We start from the raw sequence: 10,206 nt of genomic DNA on the forward strand, positions 1-10,206 counted from the left end.
CCCGAGGACAGTGGTACGCGTGGGGGGGGCTACGTAGGCTTTACGCAGCGTGTCCTTCCGACCCGGAAGACAGTAGAAGGTATTGGGTTACGTAGGCTTTACGTAACGTGTCCTCCCGACCCGGGAGACAAATGGCAAATACTGGGTTACGTAGGCTTTACGTAACGTGTCCTGACTATCCTGAGGACGATGGTCTATAGTCTAGTGAATGCGTAAGTACGAGTAACTCTTTCAGTATCAACATATCCAACCCAATTCCCAACCCGGGAATCCCATGCCTTGACTGTGTGAACTCACCTTGGTTTGCTCGGCAGATACACAAAGAGTATAGATAAGCTAGTAAATGGTCAATCACGTCCTATCATGGTTGTAATACAAGTCAGGTTAGGTTCAAGTAATGCACGTATACATCATAACAACCACGTATGCACGTAAACACATTAAGTACACCACTTGTGCGATTCGGATGGTTGGGCCAAAGAGCTTGTGCGAGCCCAACCATCTTGTGCGATGTAAGTCTAGGCCCAAACCATACCCGGCCCAACTAATTAACAAATCAAATATAAAGGTCGGCCCAAATAATGTTCGTTGTGATCCAATAACAATCGGCCCAAAAATAGAACAAGTAACAAGCATCTTGTGCGTGTCTAATGGGCTTATACGATCGGGTCGGTTGTGCGGTTCATGACTTGGGCTATTCAGCCCAACAGCTTATCAACTTGTGTGATCCAAAGCATATTGTGCGATGAGGAACACCTTGTGCGTGGTGATCATCTTGTGCGGCCCGAACAAGTTGTGCGACTCGGATTGGGCTTAAGGCCCAATCAGTTAATCAGATCCGTGACCTTGTGCGATCTGTTAACTCTTGTGCGTTTAACACCCCTTGTGCGACCGAGTGGCATGTGCGATCGGGCCAGCTTGTACGTGTGGGCATCATGTGCGATCAATGCACCTTGTACGATCAGTGAACAAATTCCGTGAAATAAGCAGTCGGTTACAACTATCAATAGTTTCCAAACTTAACCACAATCAATTAACAATTAATCTATTTCAAATCATGCTCAAACTCGATCAAATGGGGGTTTTAACATTCTAATTCTCATGAACCCTAATCTAATATTCATGAACGATATAACAAAACCTTGAATGAACATCAATAAAATCAACATCACATCCGATTCAAATAACAGAAGCATAACAGCCGATTTGTATTTTATTCGGTTCAACTCATACAATTTGATTTACAACAAGGTCAACAACAAGGATGGCAACATAAATCCGTTTATCATGTACACAAACATCATACAACATATCAACCGAAACACTATCAAAACCCTAACCGATCATGTAAATCCGATAATTAACAACATCATCACATTGCTATACAAATTAACATGCAATCAACAACATAACCACTAACCGGATGAAGGAGAGAGGACAGGGGGTTGATCCGATTGATGAACAAGGCTACCTTAGGTCTCGGTTCCGGTTGCGGGAGAAAGAGAGAAAGTGTGGGTGTGATCTAGGTTGCCAAAGTTGTGAAAGGAAAACAAAACCCTAAGGATGTGTGTATGTAAATACGTATAGGGGAAGTGGGCCGGAACCCCACTTGGACTTTCCCACAGTTTCGGGTCCAACCACATGGACCGAGTGGGTTCGTGTGTAAATCGAATTATTATACGGTTTAAGTAACTATATCTCGCAAGCACACAGACAAGTAACGCATAAAGCACATAACATTTCACAAAATCATTAAATAGTAACCTTTTACATAGCACGAAACGTTACAAGATAAGTCTAAAGTTCGAGTTGTCACAACAAACCCTAGCAGCCGTCCAGATGAGAATCGAACAACAATTGAAACACAATCACAATCGGATAAATCAGATGACCGATTAGAGTGATTCTGCCAAATCCTATTCGGCAACTAATGGAACAATTGAAACACAATCACAGTCGCTATCCCCAAGATCAATCAAAAATGTAAACTGAAAGAAAAACAAAACCCTAGATCCCGAAAGTAATCTGATTTCAAATGATTAAAGCCTATAGAAACGATTAACGAATTCTTAGACTCTAACCAAGATCAATCGATACCAAGGACTGAAAGAATCGTCTAGGGTTTCAAGAGATCTTCAAAATCGCCCAGAGCCTCCATTCTCCAAGCAATCGGTTTGATGGCACTATCCCCTTTCGTGAACTTTAAGTTGGCGTGATGCGTAGGCAATGACCTTGTCGCGTTGCATCAACACGCAACCAAGTCCTTGGATGGAAGCGTCGCAATAAACCACAAAATCATCTGTGCCTTCAGGCAATGAGAGGCTAGGCGCGCTACAGAGTCTATCTTTCAAGTGCTGAAATGCGGACTCCTGTGCATCACCCCAACGATAGGTAACACCTTTCTGAGTCAGTGAAGTGAGAGGTTGCGCAATCTTTGAGAAATCCTTGATAAACCTTCTGTAATATCCTGCCAAACCCAAGAATTGGCGGATTTCTGTTGGTGTACGGGGTGCAGGCCAGTTCTTGATCGAGTCAACCTTGGATGGATCAACATGAATCCCATCCTTGTTTACCACATGGCCTAGAAAATGGACTTCGCGAAGCCAGAAGTCACATTTCAAAAACTTGGCATACAGCTGCTCTTTACGAAGTAGTTCCAGAATAAGCCTCAGGTGTTGCTCGTGTTCCTCCTGACTGTTAGAATAGATCAGGATGTCGTCGATGAAGACTATGACAAATTTATCCAAGTAAGGCTTGCACACTCGGTTCATGAGGTCCATGAAGACCGCAGGTGCATTCGTCAATCCGAAAGGCATAACCAGAAACTCATAATGGCCGTAACGAGTCCTGATTGTTGTTTTGGAGACGTCCTCCTCTCGGACTCTCAGCTGATAAGAAGACATGGTCCCAAGATGATACTTGACATGTCCCCCCCCCCTTCCAGGCCCATCAGAAGGAAAACGAAACCCAAGATTTGCTTTATGCGGTATCAAACGGGAGCTACGAGCAAATAGAACACCTTTCAGAAGTATCAATACCGTCACATGAATCATAAATGCATGAATGTGATGTACCAAAAAATCTGCGGTTCCTAATGGAATAGGTAACAAAGCTACCTTGCCACCCACTGCTACTAAATCACCGCCCCCCAAGTTAAACTGGTGCTTGCTGTTGCACCAGGAGCCGTTGCACCAGGTGCTAAAGCATGGGTGGTTTGTATCCATTGAGCAAAGACGGGTTGTAATTGGATAGCGGTATCTGAAAACATATCTTGAGGATGCCCAAAAGCGCTCATGGTATCATTATGAATATACAAACAAAAACTGTGAAAGCCTAGAAATATACGTGCCCAGTTGAGATGTGATATGATTGCATCGCGATGCCTAAGAACACGATCTAATAGATCGTTGTATCGAGTAGTTGGATCATGATCTCTTACCATAAAAATGGCTGCATGCGCAGCAGCACCAACTATGAGAAATCCATCAATCCACATATGATGTGTGAACAATGACAGTTGTGTACCATAGTCAGTAGCTAGATATGGATAAGGGGGCATGGCATACACATGGTGAGCTTCAATAATGGTTAAAGAGCCTAACATAGCTAGGTTAAGAGATAATTGAGCACGCCACGACGTTGTTAGGATCTCATATAGGCCTTTATGGCCCTGGCCCGTAAATGGACCTTTATGAGCTTCTAAAATATCTTTTAGACCATGACCAATGCCCCAGTTGGTCCTATACATGTGACCCGCTATCAGAAAAAGAATTGCAATAGCTAAATGATGGTGTGCAGTATCGGTTAGCCATAGACCTCCAGTTACGGGGTCTAATCCTCCACGAAAAGTAAGAAAGTCCGCGTATTTTGACCAATTCAAGGTTCTAAATGGATAGGAGAAATTTGATTGACTGTTGGTACAATGTACTTTTGTACAAAGTCACTTCTCAATTCGTATTTGGTATACGAAAGTGCGGAAGGCAAGCCCTTCTATCTGACTTTGGCTTCTCAATTGCATATACCAAAAGACTGCGCCAAAAGAAGTGCTACCTTTCTGTTCAATATTGAATTGACCTAGACATCGAGATTTCATATACCAAAAGAATTGTACATCGCTAGGAAGACTGGTTGTTATTCCCCTTTCGGTCTAGTTAATAGCTCTAGGCAACTACCTAACGGACTAAGAAGAAGCCCCAAGAAAGAGTCTTCTTACAAGTTAGTTGATAGCTTTTCAGTGTGACCTCTGATCTTCCTTGCTCCTCAAGGAGGAAATCGATAGCCTTTAAGATAAGAGGCTAGCTCCTGTCTTGGTTGGGACAGCTAGCTTATTGGTCCATTGCCTCTCCTTTGAAATAAGCTAAGCAAGAACGCAAGAAAGCCTTCTCGCAAGCAAGCAAGAAGGAAGGCTTTTAGGAAAGCCCCTATTGAGTAAGATTGCTCGCTAGTTGCCATCAGTGAAATCAGTGAAATCTAGAAATCAGTCTCATTTCACCATTAGGGAGAATCCACTTTATCCATTTCAATCTCTTTCATCGAAGGAAAAAGGGCTAGCATCATTTCTCCATTGGGGAGATACCACTTTTGAAATGAAAGATCAAGTCTTCGAAGGGAAAAGCTCAAGTGTGAAATTACAGCTATATTGGCATCGACTATGTCTCTCATCGGTTCTCCAGCATGCGAGTTCATTCAGTATCGAAGTCAGCTAGCCTTCATTCAATCAAGGCAAGTTTAATGGGATCTCCCTTGTCTCTCAGTCTCAGTTGCAATACTTGTACATGAAAGGCAGTGAAATACCATTAAATAGAAAGAGGATTGAATATCTCACTTCAATACCGATCTATCAACTGTATACCTTCCATATCGAACTTCTCCGAGCGGTTCTAATGCCATACCGATGGAATTGCTATACAGTCTTAAACTTCGACAGCAAGGACCGTTTCACTTGTCTAGATGGCCACATCTAAACTTGTACTTTTATGCAATACCAAAATAAGTCGGGTAGTGCCCGCGATGGACTTGCCTTTCCGGCTAAGTACTTGACTTCAAAGACAGCTAGCTAGTTTCATTCAATAAAGAGGATTTGTACCAAAAGAACAGGCTTTCTACCCCTTCTAGCGAGTTATTAGCATCTGGGAGTTCTAGTGACTGACTTGTCCGCATCTTTTGCCTTAAAGGTTTCACTGCTCTAACTAGGGTATCCCGCAGAAAGAAGTCAACTAGAAGGCAAAATCTACCTAGTCAAAATGGCAGTTACGGACTAAGGTACTTGAGCCTATTTATTTTATCGATCGATAAATGGCATTCTTTTATGCGCTTTCTCGCTAACAAGCCAAGCGGTCCCTAGCGGGCTATCCGTCATGAACTCGAAGAAGTGCAACAAGACCAGTATCGAACTGGGATTGCCTCTCTTTCAATCTTCGGAAGTTACTTTGTATCCCTTTCTAATGCAATATCTTCAATCAGATCTGTACGAGTGATAGGAAGAAGTCAGCTAGTTGCCATCCACCCTGTCCCAATCTCCGGTCAATGATTGAGTCCGAACTCACCTAAAACGGCGTAGAAGGGCAAATCTACCTAGTCAAAACTCTTGTTTAGGAGCCCCTGAATTCAAGCTTCCTCGCCTTCACCTTATGAGTTCAGGGTGCTTTCCTGGCTCGCCTTCACTCATATCAGAGGGTTGTGTTCAGTACGATCTTTAGCCTTTCTTCGTAAGATCCTGAGAACTAAAATGCCTAAAGAAGGTGCTCAAGTCAGAAATGCGATCTTCTTGGGCAGGAATTCTTATATGCTAATTGCCTGAAATCCCTCTCACTTTGTCAATAAGAGAGAGGTTGGGAGATAGCTCTTAGCCTGTTGGTTGCTTGCCTGTGACTTGACTTCCTCGTACTCCTTCTCCTAGAAAGCGACTTCTTTCATTCCTCGACAGCTAGGTCTTTGCCGACTCTTAGCTTTCCAGGCGGGTTGGTGTTCAACCTTCATTCAATAGGGCTATCTATCCGAAAGGTCTTAATAAAAGAATCCCTGTAATAGAAGTTCATTCCTTAAATACCTTCCTAATCAGTAATTTGATGGTCTTCCGTAAAGACTTTCATGCGCACCTTCCTTCATAAGGATAAGGACAGGTAACCAGGCGGGTGACTCACTCGTAGGTAGCACTATCCGATGCTTTGACTCCTTCTTTTAGTAGTTCCATTGAAGCTAGTAACTAGAATATAGGACCCGGAAGGCGGGCTCTTATTGCTAAAACCGGAGCTGTTGTAGAGTTGATAAATCTCATTTGAGGGGATGCCTCTAGCAACAAGCCCCTCAGGGGTGGTAGTCTCCCTCTTAAGGTCGGTCGACGGTAGTCTCCCTCACGGTCGACAGGTATCACTTCTCCGACTAAAAGAGAGCTTCCAAGCAGGCTTTTCCAAAGAATTTATGTAGCTTTCCCACTCCCTCTGAACAAATCGAAGAACCTAATGGATAGAACTCATCCTTGACTGCTACGAAAGATTATTCTAGTCTAGTTTAGGAAGTTTTGCTGCAGTTGATTCTTCTATCATTGGATTTTCAGTCTTGGAAGTAGTGAAGCGGTTGTCCGATTGATTGAGTAGTCCATGGCCAGTGAAGGTGCTTTCGGGTCTATACCCATAGCCCTCTCATCTAGGAGATCAAACTGATGACTCAAAGCCTATCGTATCAGTCTTGGAGTCAACGCCTAATTCATCTGTCGTCCTATAGCTTGGTAGTGGGGTTCCGCTTGTAGTAACCTTGTCCATGCCTTCTAATCGGCTAATCCTTCTTGCTGGAATTGTTGTACCAGCTCAAGAAGCAAGTGCTGATTTCTTCCTTTTGGTATTGAAGCGGCTCATTCTTTCTGGTTCACGATCGATCTTAAAGTGCTTTCTTTCCTTCTAGCTTGACTTGTTCTATTAAATATGTGGCTTTGTTGTAAGCGGACCTAGCAATCATCCTCTCCCCCTCCCTCCGGGGAAGTGTAGGCATCAGAGAGGCCCCGTGCAGTGCTTGCCTTTCTACCTCTCTCCGTATTGCATTCATCCCCATCTTTCCGTTCTCTTATAATGAAGAGAAATGAATAAATCCTATAGAACGAATGTGAGCTCGGAAGAAAATGTGTCTCTCCAACTCGTACTTTGCTACCTAGATCTTAGTATGTACGGGTATCGATAATGGAAGAGACTAGATCAAATAGGGCAATTTGTAACGCTCTCTTCCTTCCTGTCCTAAAGAAGGTAAATCTCATCGGCTGCCATTCTTCTTAGTTCTGAGGTATCTAATGTTGTCTTTCCGGATTTATTCTTATAGAAGAAGTATAAATAATTGTTGTTACTATGATTAAGAAGACTCTTATTATGTATGGACAGTCCAGGAACGAGACCTTCACCTAACCCTCAGAAGGTTGGCTCGTTGTTAACAAGCAAATGCGAAGGAAAAAGTTTTTTTTTTGGGTAAAGGGTTACCCCGCTGATTCTATTAAAATGCAACCGCAAATAAGTACAAGTAGTGAGGATGAGTTCCACACTAGTTCATATACAGGACATTCCCCATATATGTAAAACCAAACAAAAACCAAAAACCAAAGACCTAAAACACCCCATAACCTAGTCTACTATACATCATGACACGACATCTAGGAAAAAGTTTCAATCTCACATTTCGATGTCACTGCTGAATGTGGTTGCTTGAAAGGAAAATTTCACATACGGAAGAGAGAAAGCAGTCTTAGCAAGAACCCTTTTAGGGTTTGATCATAAACCCCTAGCCGAGGAGCTTCTTTGGGCAGTTGCTTCATGACATGAAAGAGAGGAACTGCTAGTCTTTAAGCTTGAAGGGCCTTGCTCCAATGATTTTGACTTCTTACTTCTTCTCACTCAACTTCCTTAGAGAACAGCGAGAACTCGAAACCGATAACAACCCTAATGGGTTGGTTCACCCTAGAAAACCATTTTTCAACAACGAAGTAGCAACTACCTTAAATCAGCTATTAATACGGTTAGCCCCTTCGGGAAGAACCCGGAGAAAATAGCTATACAACAAGAGACATTGCCCATACAAAGACTTGAGGTGACTAGCCTTAGGGCAATAAGGAATGTCGGGATGCTAAAGATATATTGCCATGAGACTAGTGCAAAGAAGTAAGAAGAAGTCAAAGTGAAATCTGTTAATTAATTAAATATCTGTCTCGCCCTTAGCATGCAAACAAGTCCTTTATCAAGCAGGCGTCTAAGAATAAGAAGTCCCTGCCCTTTCGATTGTTATTGGCTTATTCTCTAGCATCCGATTGTGGGCATCAATCCCAGCCATCAACATTTCAGTCCCTGCTTTGGCTCTTTCTCTAAGACCGTGGTTAAGAAGTTCCGTCGCCTTACTCAGCATTAGACGCGGCGTAACGACTCTTTTTGCTTCCTTCTGGAGGCCTTTCTTAGGAGTGAACTTCCTTGTCTTAAAAAGACTCTATAAGCGTCTCAGTTCTTTGATCGGGTTTAGGTTTTTATTCCTCCAATGAAATCCTTTGCTGGGGGCAGAGTGCGTCCATTCTTTTTTAGTCGAGTCAGGAGATCCGCTACTCAGTCGTACAGCTTCCGTCAAATCATGAGTTCACCCTTGATTCGGACTAGCAATTAGGAGATCGTCCTCGGACAAAGAGCTCAAAGCCTTAGATTTCATGCCGACTTTGGATCAAACCGCTTTCTTTGGCAGAGCACTAAAATCAGTAGAGACACAGGGAATATGGCAGCTAAAAAGATCTCTTTTTGTGTGAAACATACTTGTCTGATCCATTTGAGGAAGACTTATCTTCTTCCGCTGTGAACAAATCCCCGGCATCATGATCCGCTGCTCAGATGCATCTATAATAATGAACAGCGCTTCCGCAAGCCACTGGGGGAAATTCCAGAACTTCAATTTTCTTTCTTCTACACTAGGAACATAGTCGCGGTTGTCGCTTCGCTTCCTTTGCCACCGGCCATCAAGATCAAATCAGAGCTCAACCCTAGATTGCGCGAGATCTTTAAACGAGGAAATTCAATGATAGAGCAAGTGCGAGCCAAAGAGAAAAAGAACTCTTCCAAATCGAATAAAGAAGGGGTCAACTGAGCTCTAACTGGTTAAACCCGCTTTGGTGGCCGCCCCAAGTCTTGCCCATAGCTGACTTCTTTGCTAGATGATATCGAATAGTACGACTAGAGTTCAATCCCTCAGAAAGTCATAGTACGACTACAGGGAAAGAGATCTGAAAGTAGCCTTTTACCCCGTTATTCGATGGTGAATGCAGCCTAGCTCTCCCCGTTCAATAGGCTAAGCCTATCCCTTTGCCGTAAAGCTAAGACAGAACTCAGCTAGGACCGAAGAGAGGATTGCCAACCGGATGAAAACCGAAGAGAGCATTGCCAGTTTCATTCCAGTCTTTTCTCAATTGAGAAGTCAACCAACATGTCAATCCTTCCCTTATATCATATCCATTTTACAGTCTTTGTTTAAATAGTGTAAATAGTGCGAGACTTTCAACTAATGAAATCTAAACCAACTAGTTCAGTCAGATACCGGCTAAGCAACCTCTAAAGCAGCTATCGGAGCAGTAGCAGCTTGAAATTCGCATACCAAAGACGATGGAATTCCCCACTTTCTAATGCAATACGGCAAAGCTTAGGGAGTCAGCTAGTCCAACATCAGTCATTCTAATGGAATATCTGGAATATCGAACTAGGAATTGAAAGACTTTCTTTCTTTATATACGAGTCAATTACATACCGGAAATATCGAGCAGTAAATGCTATACCAGAAATGCGATATCTAAAGTCAATCTCAGTGAATTCCGTACCAAGCAGTCCAACCAAAACCTAACAGTATATCAGATCTATCATATAAAGGTAGTCCAACACAAGTAATTGATACTACGCCTTCGACCTTTGAGAAGTTACTTTGTGAAATAGGATTGATCCCTTGTACAATTTCTTCATTTTAGATAGCTAGAGCTAAGCCTGTCCTAAGAATGAGTCGGGTAGGACCTTTCAGTCAAGTGCCTTGCCTTCCTTGCCTATTCATTTAGTCCAACAATTGAAATACCTATTCGCATTCCTTCCCAGTCCACTTCGAAAGTTACTTTGTTCAGTCGATAGATGCAATGCTGCGATGGATAAATCTCATATGCTCTCCAACTTGAAAGACCTTCTCTTCCCCCTCTTGGAAACAGGCTAGCGATGA

General features: G+C 42.9%; 1 pseudogene; it reads right to left on the reverse strand.

The window, feature by feature from the left end:
• Nucleotides 1-1,372: 1,372 nt before the first annotated feature.
• Nucleotides 1,373-4,890, reverse strand: LOC118481737 (annotated as a pseudogene).
• Between the last annotated feature and the right edge of the window lie 5,316 nt (nt 4,891-10,206).

The sequence above is a fragment of the Helianthus annuus genome, chromosome 9, assembly GCF_002127325.2.
Source record: "Helianthus annuus cultivar XRQ/B chromosome 9, HanXRQr2.0-SUNRISE, whole genome shotgun sequence".
In the NCBI taxonomy this organism is placed as follows: domain Eukaryota; kingdom Viridiplantae; phylum Streptophyta; class Magnoliopsida; order Asterales; family Asteraceae; genus Helianthus; species Helianthus annuus.